Source organism: Lathyrus oleraceus, chromosome 3 (assembly GCF_024323335.1).
Source record: "Lathyrus oleraceus cultivar Zhongwan6 chromosome 3, CAAS_Psat_ZW6_1.0, whole genome shotgun sequence".
In the NCBI taxonomy this organism is placed as follows: Eukaryota; Viridiplantae; Streptophyta; class Magnoliopsida; order Fabales; family Fabaceae; genus Lathyrus; species Lathyrus oleraceus.
This window is the reverse complement of record NC_066581.1, coordinates 119,271,964-119,286,674: the sequence shown is the minus strand read 5'-3', so window position 1 is coordinate 119,286,674 and position 14,711 is coordinate 119,271,964. Positions and strand designations below refer to the sequence as shown.

The following is a 14,711-nucleotide window of genomic DNA, read 5'->3' as shown; positions in this document are numbered from 1 at the left end:
TAAGAATTGTGTCAAGATGAATTCAACTTTTTCTTCTCCGACTTGGAATGTTAGCTTACCTCTTTTCACGTCTATTATGACTCCAGCGGTAGCTAAGAATGGCCTTCCTAATATAATAGGTGTACTGGCATCTCCTTTGATGTCCATGATTATGAAGTCTATAGGAATGTAGAATTGTCCTACACGTATTGGGACATTCTCTAGTATACCGATAGGATATTTGATTGAGCGGTCAGCTAGTTAGACAGACATCTTGGTTGGTCTTAGTTCTCCCATGTTGAGCCTTTTACAGATGGTTAAGGGCATTACACTAATGTTGGCTCCTAGGTCACATTGAGCTTTGTCTATGACGACCTTTCCAATGACACAGGGTATGGAGAAACTACCTGGGTCCTTTAGTTTGGGAGGCATGTTATTTTGGATTATTGCGCTACACTCAGCAGTAAGTGTAACTATTTCATTATCCTCGATCTTTTTCTTATTGGATAAGATCTCTTTAATAAATTCGGCATATGAGGGCATTTGTGTGATGGCTTCTGTAAAGGGAATTGTAATATTCAGTTACTTCAAAAGTTCAACAAATTTCCTAAATTGCCCTGCAGTTTTAGAATTTGCGAGTCTTCGAGGATACGGAATGGGTGGTTTATAAGGTGGTAAAGGCACATAAGGTTTTTCTTTCTCTTCAGCCTCTCGGGTATTATCTTCCTTCTCCTTCGGTTCACTTACCTTCCCAGTTGTTGTTTTGTCTGGTTTTTGGTACATGGCAGGATTTTGGAGTCTTAGATCTACGGGTCCGTCTAGTTCTTTTCCACTCCTCAATATAACGACATTTGCATGTCCTTTTGGATTAGGTTGCGGTTGTCCAGGAAATGTGCCAGCGGGAGCGGCAGTAGATGCTTGTTGTTGAGCCACTTGTGAAATCTGTGTTTCAAGCATCTTGTTGTGGGTGGCTAAGGCATCTACTTTGCTTGCTAATTGTTTAAGTTGCTCACTAGTATGTATGTTTTGGTTCAAGAAGTCTTTGTTTGTTTGAGCTTGGGTAGCTATGAAGCTTTCCATCATTAGTTCAAGGTTGGACTTCCTAGGCATGTTAGGAGCATTATTAGCTGGCTTTTGATATCTAGGCGGAACAACGGGTGCTTGGCCAGGTGCATACAGGGAATTATTATTCTTATACGAAAAGTTAGGATGGTTTTTCCAACCTGGGTTGTATGTATTCGAATAAGGGTTTCCTTGTGCGTAATTCACTTGATCGGTTGGGACTCCTACTAATATCTGACATTCTGGTGCAGTGTATCCAGGAGTTCCACATAATTCACAATTTGGAGTCACGTCATCCACGGTGGCTGCGGGTGGTATGGTCAAGTTGTCTAAGTTTTGAACAAGGGCATCTACCTTTGCATGGACATGGTCAAGGCTACTGATTTCGTACATTCCACTTTTTGTTTGGGACTTTTCTACTGGAGTTCTTTCACCTCCCCATTGGAAATGGTTTTGGGCCATGTTTTCAATGAGTTGATAGGCTTTATTGTATGGCTTGTCCATAAGTGCACCGCCCGCAGCAGCGTCTACTGTCAGTCTTGTGTTATACAAAAGCCCATTGTAAAATGTGTGAATGATCACCCAGTCTTTGAGGCCGTGATGTGGATATATCCTCATCATGTCTTTGTATCTCTCCCACGCGTCGTATAGAGATTCTACATCTTTTTGTCTGAATCCGTTGATTTGAGCTCTCAGCTTAGCAATTTTGCTTGGTGGAAAATATCGGGATAAGAAAACGTTCTTCAGTTCTTCCCATGTTGTAACTGAGTTGGATGACAAGGATTGCAACCAAGCCCAAGCTCTGTCTCTTAGAGAGAAAGGAAAGAGGCATAGTCTTATCGCATCTTGAGATACACCATTCGCCTTCACAATGTCTGCATACTGCACAAACTTGGTCAAATGTTCATTAGGGTCGTCCGTAGGATTTCCAGCAAATTGATGTTGTTGGACGGCTGATAGTAATGAGGGTTTTAACTCGAAATGGTTTTGATTGATAGCAGGGGCAACAATGCTGCTATGAGGTTCTTCTTGGGACGGGGTATCGTAGAACTTAAGAGGATGATTCTGTGGTTCCACTATAGCCATGGTTGATTTTTCAACTGGTTCAGCAGTAGGAAAGAAGATATCAGGAATATTGTACCTTCGTTGGTACTCTAGTATTCGGCGTCTTAAATATAAGAAATGCTCTAATTCTACGATTGGTGGTGCCAAGTTGTCGCCTTGTGAGCGAGTACTTGGCATACAATCGAGGGAAATAAGGGAAAGGAGATTAGTTTTTACCTTAGTTTATACTGTGCAATGAAAGAATCACACTATTTGACTAAATCAGGTCCCCGACAACGGTGCCAAAAACTTGATATGTCTCGTGATTGTATATAGAATATAGTCTATTGGGTACTTGACTGCAAGTGCACAATCTAGTCGTTTTAGTTTTAAAAGATACCGAACCCACAAGAACCGATGGTCAAATTAATGCTACCGACGTTACTCTGTTTAGCTAAGGAAATGATTTTCAGAAGTTTGGTTGAACGAAAATTAAATCTAAAGGAAGTTAAGTTTTAAGAAAATATTAATAGAGGGATATCAATATGTAACGCATTAATCGTCAGAGATTAGATAAGTCACCGGTGTATAATTTAAGTACCAAATATCTTTCAGTAGAAAATATTTATTTAAAAGGCTTTATCTCACACACTCCTGATTGTTGATTCGGACTATACCTTTAAGTCAGAATGTACACTCTCGCTGTCCCATTTGAAGTTAAAAATACTTTTTGAAAATAAAGAAGTTCTAATTGCTTTTAAAGTTCTCTCGCTGTTTTTAAAATCAATGCCTAGTTTTTACTATCCAGTTCGACCCACATGCTCTCACGATTGTCGATTCTCACCTTAGTTAATTTCCCACTCTCGTGGCAAAATCGTATTAAATAGCTTCTCACTCTTGTGACAAAGTTAATTAAATTTAAATTAAAAACCACAACCAAAAAGATTGTTTAAGAAAAGAAGTTTTACACCGATTATTATTAAATCCCGTCTAATTAAATGGTTTACATACCGATACCGGTAGTTTAGCCGGACATGTTAAATAACGCAAACACAGACGAGCATAAATAGATCAACAATACAGCAAACATGATTATAATAATAATAAAGCAATAACAATAATAAGTGAATAAAAACCTGGAGATTGGATTAATAGATTATTCTGAATCTTGAAGTACTTGAGCAGTCCTCCACAGGTCGGTAGGATTCTGCTTCTTCAAAATAATTGCTTAAACTAAATTAAATAAATTGCAGTAGTTCTCCAGTGTAGGAAACTACTACTTTGGCTAAATGAAAAACGGAAAGGAAAAAGGGAAAACGGAAACTCTGAACGGTAAAAGAAAACAATGTTGCTGAAGAAAAAAAAAAGGAAAAAAAATTTGCTGTGGAAAAATAAAATGCAGAGAAAGGTCTTGAAAGCTGGCTTTAGAGAGGAAAATTAAGTGTTCCCATAGGTTTCCAACTTCCATCCTTTTATATTTTCCATTTGGTCTTGGAAGTTGAGAGAAATAAGGGTGACTTGGTTGAGTGAGAAATCCACGGGAAAGTGGCTGAGGAACGAGAAATAAGGGCCGTGTGGATCACTTCTGTTGACAGATTCAATGCGCTGATTTTGGCCTTGTGACGGTCGTGAAACCCAGGGCGTGACAGTCGTGACAGGCTTTGTGACGGTCGTCACATGCACATAATTTGTATTCTCTACTTTTCTGCTGTTTTCTCTTCTGTTTCTTCTTCTTTTCCTTCCTTTTCTATACTTTGCTCATTTAAGCATGGGAATTGAAATACATGAAAAAATAACTCGAACACTTGCGGAATATAAATGAAAGTGGTACGATTTTTGAGTGTAAATCAAGGCAAATTTACGATGTATTTTCGTGTTATCAGTAATCTTGGTGCTTGGGTGCATGGGTGCATGTTCAAGCCCAAACGATGATTGGAATCCACTCTAATTCATGCCAAAATGTTGTTCAAGTCATCACACAAGACCATGCAAAGTTGTACAATGTTTGGAGTTCAAAACTTGCCAAAACAAGCCATGGAAATACCTCATGCACAAGTCCCTTATTTCTCATCCAAATGGTATGGTCTTTAACTTTTTTGAAATCTCTCATCACGAGGAACAACTTTGATGTTGGGGCTTTTTCAATTTGAAGTTTGGAAAATGGAGAAAGTTGACCTTGGAGTTGGAGGTATCAAACATACTTAAAAATATTTCTAAGTTAAAAGTCAAATAAACCCTCTTTCCACCTTGAATAACTTTTGATATGAGCTTCAAATGAACTTGGTTCCTTCTACAAAGTGGCAGTACTTTCAACTAGCTTCAATTTTATTACAAATTTGGAACCATTTGAAGTTTGGATGATGGAGTTATGGATTTTAGAAGTTGAGGAAATGTGCTTGTCCAATGATGAGGATCAAAATGGACCTATAAAGTTTCATAATGGAACATAACATTGCAAGTATAATCTGATCTTTCCCAAATAATCAAAGTTGAATAAGACATCTTGAAATTAATCATGAAACTTGGATCATCTTCATATCATAAAAATTGAGGAAGTTATGGTTCTTGGAAGTTGACCTTCTATCTAGGGCACAAACAAGATGACCTATAATCGTTCACCATAAAAAATGGCTTTCGAAGAAAAATTAGCTCTAGAGGCCAACATGAAATATGTTTGGAATTCCATAAAGAGTAAAGTTTCTCTTGGAATCATTTTCATATGACAAATATTGTAGGAGATAGGGTCTAGGAAGCCCTAGATTTGACCAGTTGACTTTTCTGGTCAACTTCCTTGAATCAACTTGCAAACTTGAAGTTCCTTTGCTATTAGGGGCTCATGGAGGATAATTTATTCTTATGATGATGTAAAATTAAGTATACCTTGATATATTTGACCAACTGTTTAAGAAACTTGCTGAGGAAGGCACATAAGATACCTAGATGAATTAGGGCTTCCTTGACAAACAAGCTTGAAACTCTTGATGAACTCTTGATAAAAATGACAAATAAAGAACATGGGGATCCATATATGATGTTTAGAACCAATGTGGACCTTTTTGTGCTTGATCTATTGCATTGAGGGTATCAAACCCTAGTTGTGAGCTTGGTGAGGCACAAATGGACATACACACTACCTACAAAAGAAACAAAGCTATCCTAGACATATTTTTGTATTTTGTTAGTAAACAAAGAAAATAAAGTATGATACAATCATAAATGCTTGGTGATCTCTCCCAATGCAAACCTAATGAATGATAGGTGATGAGGATACCATGGTGTGATCCCAATGCAAATGCATAGCTATGAGATGGCATGAGGGATCTTAGGGGTCAAATTTGGGGTCTTACAACTGCCCATATTTAAGGTCATTCTATCTGGAGATGTGAAGTTTAAAATTTTTGTATCAACGCGCTAGAATGGACTTAAATATTAAAACAAGAAACAAATTTTGGTCCCTAAGAGACCTCATGGTGCATATGATATGAATGCAAAATATAATCTTCGTGGGGAATATATTTCCACAAAGGAAAAGAATCCGGAAGAAACTGAAAGTCCATAGGAGCACACTTCATTCCATAAGTAAAATCACTAAGGGGACAAAGATTATGGGGATAATAAGCTTTGTGTAGACCATGCTACAACTTAAATCTATTGGAGGCACGAAGGGATTTCCATAAAAATAAGCCAATGGAAAGAGTCGAATTGGAGAAAAATTTCCATGTATCGGGATGCCACCAACACAATAGGAAAATGTCCACTAGGGATAAGTGTGAATTGGATTATCCACTACCATGCTCAACTGGTAAATGAAGGATAAACCCAAAACAACAAAGTGTCCACAAAGGGATAACAAGAAGAAATATCCACTACCATGCTTAATTGGTAAATGAAGGATAATCAGTCATCAAAAAATGAATTGGAACAACGCCAAAACACTAAAAACATCCACTGGGGGAAAGGCGTAAATCAGAACAATGCTGAAATACCCATATGTTCAAAAGAAAGTTCAATTTCACAAGGAAATACGAATCCGGACTCAACTGAGGAAGTTAAAATTCAACACAAGAGTAAAAGAGATATATCATCTACTACCTGTTACTGGGTAGCTTAAAACAGAAGATAATATACTTGGGAAGAGGGACATCCGTGTTACCATATACTGGGCAACATATCAAGGATGACTCGTTGAAGAAAAGGAGGAAGAATTACAAACTACCAGTTACTGGGCAACTTAACAAAGGTAATCAACCACAGGAAAGAGTTATATTACCAGTTACTGGGCAATATACTCAAAAGGGAGGAATTTCCATTACCGGTTACTCAGTAAGGATAACCTACTAGGGAAATGAAAAAGTAGGATTTACAACTACCTATTATTAGGTAGAAGACCAAAAGCAGGATTTACAACTACAAGTTACTGGGTAGAAGACCAAAAGGTAGGATTTACAACTAGTAGTTACTGGGTAGAAGACCAAAGAGTAGGATTTACAACTACCAGTTACTGGGTAGAAGACCAAAGGAAGAATATCTGTTACCAGTTACTAGGTAACATATCAAGGATAAACCGTCGGGGAACAAATTCAAAGAGAATTTTCTTGTTAACTACCAGTTACTTGGTAGATAACAGAAAAACGACCAGCTGGAAAAAAAGATAAATAATTACTAGTTATTGGGTAATTGAGCAATGATAATCTGCTGGTGAAAAGAAAAGAGAACCCGTTGGGGAAACGAAAGTAAATTCGCTAGGAAAATCAAAGAAGTAAATTACCTTTTACTGGTTATTGGGTAAATTAACACATGTAAAGTACTCAAAATCAAGAAGGATATTACCAGTTACTGGATAGTAAACTCTCGGAGGACCAAAAGAACTATCTATGTAAGAACTATAAAGAAACAGTCAAACAAGACTCAACCCAATAAGGATATAACTCAGGGGGAGTGGTTCCATCCAGATAATGACTTGGGGAGGAAACAAAAATAATAATCATCCATGAGGAAATAACTCAGTGGGGAAGAAGAAAGGAATAACTATTTCTGCTTACGGGGATGACACTCAACATTGACGGAGAACAAACATACCATATCTACATGGGGAAATGATATAACCAAAGCAGGAGATTATAAAAATCAGGTCAATGTGTAAAAATGAAAAATGAAATATCTGATGTTATGCTTATGTATGTATATACATGAGTATGTATACGATTATGATGACAAACGGGCACAAAGGATACAAACACGAAGACCCAATCATCATAGCTAGATACTCAGCTAATCTCAACAAGATGGGAACACTAACTAGAGAACCTTCTAGGGATGAAAATAAATCCTTGGGGATATAAATCCTATCTTCAAATATTAAATTCCCTAGGGATAACACATAACCATGTACTCAAGGAAGGATGGTGATATGACAATCCAAAACTAATGCTCAACTCTTGTTGGGGAAAGACATGGAGAAGATGCATCTGACCAAAAACTACTGAAGACTCTGCGCTCAGAGGAAACGAATAATACATACATATCAGCAGCATTCATGGGGATTAAAATGAATCCAACTCTAATACTCAACTCTTAGGAGAGGAGGAATAACTGCTAGGGGATAAGCAATGATTGACAAAGATCTTGCTTAAAGCTCAAACTCTCTGGGAGAGGTTAAAACACAACTTGGAGACTTCGCATGAGACGAAAGCACTGTTGAGGATATCAACCAACATGTGAAGGATAATAGAGATTTGTCGAGGATCCATATCTCAAGCCGAGGGATATATATATATATATATATATATATATATATATATATATATATATATATATATATATATATATATACTTCATAGCAACAAGTCAACGCCGTGGAGAATTTTAGGTCAATACCATATCAAATGGGAGACAACCCTATAGGGCACGGCTACATCAATACTGCTCAGAAACAAATATTATCTGAATGGGGAGATCTTTCACCAGAAGAGGAAACTCCACGGGGAATCCACGTCACAACAAGTAGTAAAACTCCGAGTGGGGAACCGGTGAGAAGACAAACTCCAACTGGATATTCCATCAATCAAGATCAACTCCGTGAGGACTTCACTAGGGATAAAAAATCCTCCAGGACAAATCATGTGTTGGGATTATCTCTAACAAAGAAATAAATGCCGCACGGGGATGCACAATTCCAATTCCAAGGGATTGAGAAATAAACCAATTCCAAGGTATCAAATATCAACCATACCTACAGGAACTCACAAAGGGAGAAACAATGCCACGACTATGCAACAACCAAATAAAGGTGTGCTGGAGATCTGAAAACCAAATAAAGGTTTTACTAGAGATCCAAGGTTCAATCAAAAAATATATGCAAACCGAGGATGAAAATCCACAAAGGCGCTCAGCTGGAGAAAGATGATGAACCACAAGGAGAAAAACACATCATCTCTACTAGGGATAAACAAAAAATCATTTGGGGAGCAAACACCTCAAACACTGCTTGGGGAATGCAATAATGCTTCACACATCAAGACTTACAGTTCTCAGATTGCTATTGATATTCCTTATTCAAATTCAATGTTCATAAAGTAAATGCCTTATTATTTCAGAAAAATGGTTATTCATTGATTTATTTATTTCAAAATTATCATCATAAAAATGCAATTTTATTCAATAAAAACAAATAAGAGTAGAAACCAATTGGGTAAAGGCTCAACTTTATTTAATATACATGGAAAAAGGCTACATTGAATACAATGACCACTACTCTCCCTACCGACTTTGAAATCCAGTTGGGCTTTGTCCTTGGTTGAGAATGATGAATCAGAACCAAATGAATGGAAATGTTGCTTCAACAATCAGGTCTAGCCGGATGCAGTTACTTGACACAGTCCCGAATTTTTTCCTAGATTGCCCCAAGGTGGGGCACTCAATCTACCGAGATGATTTTTTCTGTTTCATGTCTCTAATTTTTGCCTGGACCGTTCTTTCAGGGTTTCAATCCACCGAGACGCTCATTTTGCCTAATTTGCCCTTTCAGGTTTTCAACTTAGCGAGATGCTATTTTTTTAGGCAAAGTATTTCTTGATTGCATCGACATTCATAGAACGGGTGAAATCTTCACCACCCATAGTTGTAAGAAACAATGCACCGCCTGAGAAGGCTCTCTTGACAATGTATGGGCCTTCATAATTAGGAGTCCACTTTCCCCTAGAATTAGGTTTGAAAGATAAGATCTTCTTGAGCACGAGGTAACCTTCTGGGAACACACGAGGGTTGACCTTCTTATCAAAAGCTTTCTTCATTCACTGCTGATATAACTGACCATGACACATGGCAGTCAATCTCCTCTCTTTAATCAAATTGAGTCGGTCAAACCTGGTCTGACACCATTCAGCTTTGGTCAACTTGGCTTCCATCAACACACGCAATGATGGGATCTTAACTTCCACGGGGAGCACAACTTCCATGCCATAAATAACAGAGAAAGGGGTTGCCCTTGTCAAAGTGCAGACGGATGTACGGTACCCATGCAAAGCGAATGAGAACATCTCATGCCAATCTCTATACGTCACAACCATCTTTTGGATAATCTTCTTAATATTCTTATTTGCAGTTTCAACAATCCCATTGATCTTGGGTCTGTAGGGAGAAGAATTATGATGTGTTATCTTGAAGTCTTTGCAGATCTCTTCCATCAGGTTGTTATTCAAGTTCGATCCATTATCAGTAATGATCTTACTTGGCACACCATATCGGCATTTGATCTGATTCTTCATAAACTTTATAACAACCTTCTTGGTCACACTAGCATATGATGCCGCTTCAACCCACTTCGTGAAGTAATCAATAGCCACCAAAATGAAACGATGCCCATTCGATGCTTTAGGCTCTATCACGCCAATCATATCAATTCCGCACATGGAGAAGGGTCATGGAGAGGAAATGACATTCAAAAGTGTCAGAGGAACATGAATCTTATCCACATAGATTTGACACTTATGGAATTTGTTCACTCATTTGCAACAATTAGATTCCATTGTCAGGCAATAATAACCTACTCTCAACATCTTCTTTGCCATAACATGTCCATTGGAATGAGTACCAAAGGACCCGTCATGGACTTCAGTCATCAATAGCTCTGCTTCGTGTCTATCCACGCATCTGAGCAAAACCATATTGAAATTTCTCTTGTAAAGCACATCACTATTTAGGTAGAAGTTACCATCCAGACTTCTCAAAGTCTTCTTGTCTTTCAAATATGCCCCAAGCGGGTAAATCTTACTTTTGAGGAAACACTTAATATCATGGTACCATGGCTTTTCATCTTTGATCTCTTCAATAACAAATACATGAGCTGGCCTATCAAGGCGCATTACAATTAGCTTAGGAACTTCATTCCAAAAATTCACAACAATCATGGAAGCTACTATTGCAAGAGCATCTGCCATCCAATTTTCATCTCGAGGGATATGATGAAACTCAACCTTTATAAAGAAATTTGATATCCTCCTCGCATAATCTCTATATGGTATAAAACCGGGGTGATTCGTCTCCCATTCACCTTTAATCTGGTTAACAACCAAAGCTTAATCTCCATAGACGTCGAGATATTTGATTCTAAGAACAATGGCTTCTTCGAGCCCCATAATACAGGCTTCATACTCAGCCATATTATTGGTACATTTGAGGATTAATCTAGCTGTAAACGAAAAATGAGTGCCTTGAGGAGTAATAATCACTGCCCTAATGCCACTACCATATGAACTAACAACCCCATCAAATACCATGCCCCAACATGAACTAGGTTCTAGCCCACTCTTTAAGAAATGGTTCATCACAGTCTTTCATCTTCAAATACAAACTATCTTCATCAGGGAAATTAAACTGCACCGACTAGTAATCATCAATAGATTGGTGAGCGAAATGGTTAGCCAAGACACTACCTTTAATCGCTTTCTGTTCTTAGTATTCAACATCATAATCAGATAACAACATCTGTCAACGGGCAATCCTCCCAGTTAAAACAGGTTTTCAAATATGTTCTTGATTGGGTCAATCACGGATATCAACCAAGTAGTATGATTCAACATATACTGGCGCAAACTCTTAGCAGCCAAAGCCAAAGCACAACATGTCTTCTCAAGCATAGAATACCGAGACTCACAATTGGTGAACTTCTTACTGAGGTAGTAAATATCATATTCTTTCTAACCAGATTCATCTTGCTGACCAAGAACACAACTCGTACTCTCTCCAAGCACAGTTAAATACATGATCAAAGGTCTTCCTTTAACAGGAGGAGACAAAATCAGAGGCTCAAGAAAATATTATTTAATACTATCAAAATATTTCTGGAAATCCTCGGTCTAATCACAAGAATGATCTTTCCGAAGGAGCTTGAATATAGGTGCACATGTGGCAGTCATATGGGATATATAAATCTTGAAATATAGTTCAAGCGGCAGAGAAAACCTCTGACTTGGTTCTCAGTTTTGGGCCCATGCATTTCTTGTATTTCTTTGACCTTGGTAGGATAAACTTCAATACCCATCTTACTGACAATAAAGCCTAACAACTTACTAGAGTGGACACCAAATGTACACTTATTGGGATTCAAGCGAAGTTTGTACTTCCTTAAATCCTGAAATAACTCCAATAAATGCTCAACATGCTCATCTTTAGATTTTGATTTGGCAATCATATCATCAACATAGACCTCAATCTCTTTATTCATCATATCATGGAATAAAGTGGTCATGGCTCTTTGGTATGTTTCACCAACATTCTTCAAATTGAAAGGCATCACTCGATAACAGAATGTTCCCTAGGGCATAATGAATGTGGTTTTCTCCATATCTTCAGGTACCATTTTCATCTGATTATAACTGGAATATCCGTCCATAAAAGAGAAGACATTAAACTTAGCTGTATTATCTACCAACATATCAATGTGTGGCAGAGGAAAATCATCTTTAGGACTGGCTTTGTTTAAATCTCTTTAGTTGACACACATGCGTACTTTTCCAGCCTTCTTCGGAACAGGCACAATATTGGCCACCCACTGCATATATTCGGAGGTAACAAGGAAACCGGTATGAATCTTGTTTTGAACTTCTACCTTGATCTTCACTACCATGTCAGGATGAGTTCTTCTTAACTCTTTCTTGACTAGTGGACATTATGAATTTAACGGCAGCCTATGCTCCACAATATCGATATCAATACTTGGTATGTCTTGATAAGACCAAGAAAACACATCAGAGTACCCTTGGAGAAGCTCAATCAACGCCTTCTTAACCTTTGGATGAAACAGTGACCCAATCTTGACTTCCTTGATATCATCTTCGAAACCCAAGTTAACCAACTCAATTTGTTCTTTAAAAGGATGAATGGTTATTTCCTCGTGCTCAATCAATCGAGACAACTCATCAGAAACATCTTCATCATCATTCTCTTTCTCAGCTTCGAACACAGGGAAACTAAAGTTTAGAGAGGGAGTAGGGTCATATTTTCAATGGGTTTGGGAAGCAACCTGCATAATGATTTGATATTTTGATTTTAGAAATATGAAGTGAAAACTAATATTATGCAGATATGGGAATAATTATTTTCTATTTATGTTTTTTGTGATTACCATTTTCAGAAAAAACAAAAAGTAAAAACAAAATAAATGTGGATGAATAAAATCGCATTTTATTGATGATAATTGAAAATGCCTGACAATGCCTCCACTTCTCCTTTAGGAAGAGGAGAAAGATTTTTCTTTAAACAATAAGGTATATTAATTTGAACGATGAATTATAACAGGAACATCAACAACAACCTAATTGTTGCAAATCTGTCCATGTGTTACAAAGTCGACATCGTCTTCTTCTTCATCTTCATCTTTATCTTCATGAAGGATTGCAGTTGATTGTTGTTCTTCCTTATGAATGAACCCTCCACTACAGAAAATATGTTGCATAACCTTGACTTATTTCTTGAGCGACCCTTGTTCGAATCCCAAACCGACCTGATTCTTGTTCTCAATCACTTCCACGACACGACCCCAATTATCTGTGTCACCATCCTGAACAATCTCTTGCGCATATTTCAAAGAAGACATGGATTCCCCAATCTTCTGGATGATATTAGCCATAGACAAAGCTTGGAACGGAGTTCCATCAACTTCCTCGACTTTAACATACATGAAAGATGATAAGTGGCTCACCAATAGTGCCTTCTCACCTTCAATAATAACAAGCTTCCCATTCTTGACAAAGTTGAGCTTTTGGTATAGAGTTAACGTAACATCACCTACTTCATGAATCCATGGCCTACCCAATAAATAACTATAGGTCGGGTGAATATCCATTACCTGGAAAGTAATTTGGAAATCGGTCGGACCAATCTTTATTGGGAGGTCAACTTCTCCAATGACGGTTTTGCAAGAACTGTCAAACGCCTTCACAATCAGACCACTATATATCATGGGTGCTCCTTGATAATATAGCCTAGCCAAGGTGGACTTAGGTAGAACGTTCAAAGATGAACCAATGTCTACCAAGACGTTGGACAAAGGATCCTCCTTATAGTTCATAGATATGTGGAGAGCCTGATTATGATTTCTACCTTCTTCTAGAAGCTCCTCGTCATAAAAACTCAAATTGTTGCATGAAGTAATGTTAGCAACAATGTGATCAAATTGATCAACTGTAACATCATGTTTAACGTAGGCTTGCTCAAGCACTTTTTGCAAAGCCTCACGGTGTGCTTCAGAATTTATTAACATAGATAAAACCGAAATCTTGGAGAGCATCTAGAGTAGCTGCTCCACGACATTAAACTCGCTCTTCTTTATTAGATGGAGTACTTCATCATTATCATCCTTAATCTTCAAACTGCTGGACTCACCAGACTGACCGATTGGAGTGTTAACAGGATCAAGAAAAAGAACAACCACCTCGGCCTTCTTTCCAACTATGACATTCTCAACAACCTTCAGGAATACCAGACTGAACACTCGACCACTTCGGTCACCTAGACAACATTAGTAATGCTTACTACTGAAGTTGCTACGGGAAGAGGAACCTTTTGCCCATCTTTGATCATAGTAGCATCGTACTTGTAAGGGACAACTTTATCAGATACGTACGGGACTAGGCTCGCCAACCATATCACTAACAATGATACCGATCTATTGCTTCTCTCATTGCTATAATATTGAATCACCACTCATTCAGGAGTTTTGAAAATTGGAACAATCAGATTCACGTCATCATCCGGATTTCTATCTTGGTGGCTGTGAATCATACCTTCATCCACTAACCTTTGAATATTCCTCTTCACAATCACGCACCTACATGGATTGACACTAGAAATGATACAATCTTCATGATCATGCTTGCATTCACTAATCTGGCACAAAGTCTTGTGAATCTCTACCAAGGATTTTCGGATATATCGGACATCAAAAGCTTTGTACCCACCGGGACAACCATCCACCATATTTATAGAGGAATTACAATAAGCGGGTAACAAATAAGCTTTAACATTCGGCGCACGGTCCTCAAAGGAAACCATCCCACTTATTACCAATCTCTGAACCTTGTATTTCAACGGATAACATTTCTCAATATCATGGCCTGGTGCCCCTT

The 14,711-nt window shown here is 37.9% G+C and overlaps 1 non-coding gene across 1 annotated transcript; it reads left to right on the top strand.

The window, feature by feature from the left end:
* Positions 1-1,633: 1,633 nt before the first annotated feature.
* Positions 1,634-1,740, top strand: LOC127133618 (small nucleolar RNA R71). Its single transcript, XR_007807572.1, has one exon. It is a non-coding gene; the product is annotated as a small nucleolar RNA R71 (small nucleolar RNA).
* The last annotated feature ends 12,971 nt before the right edge of the window (positions 1,741-14,711 follow it).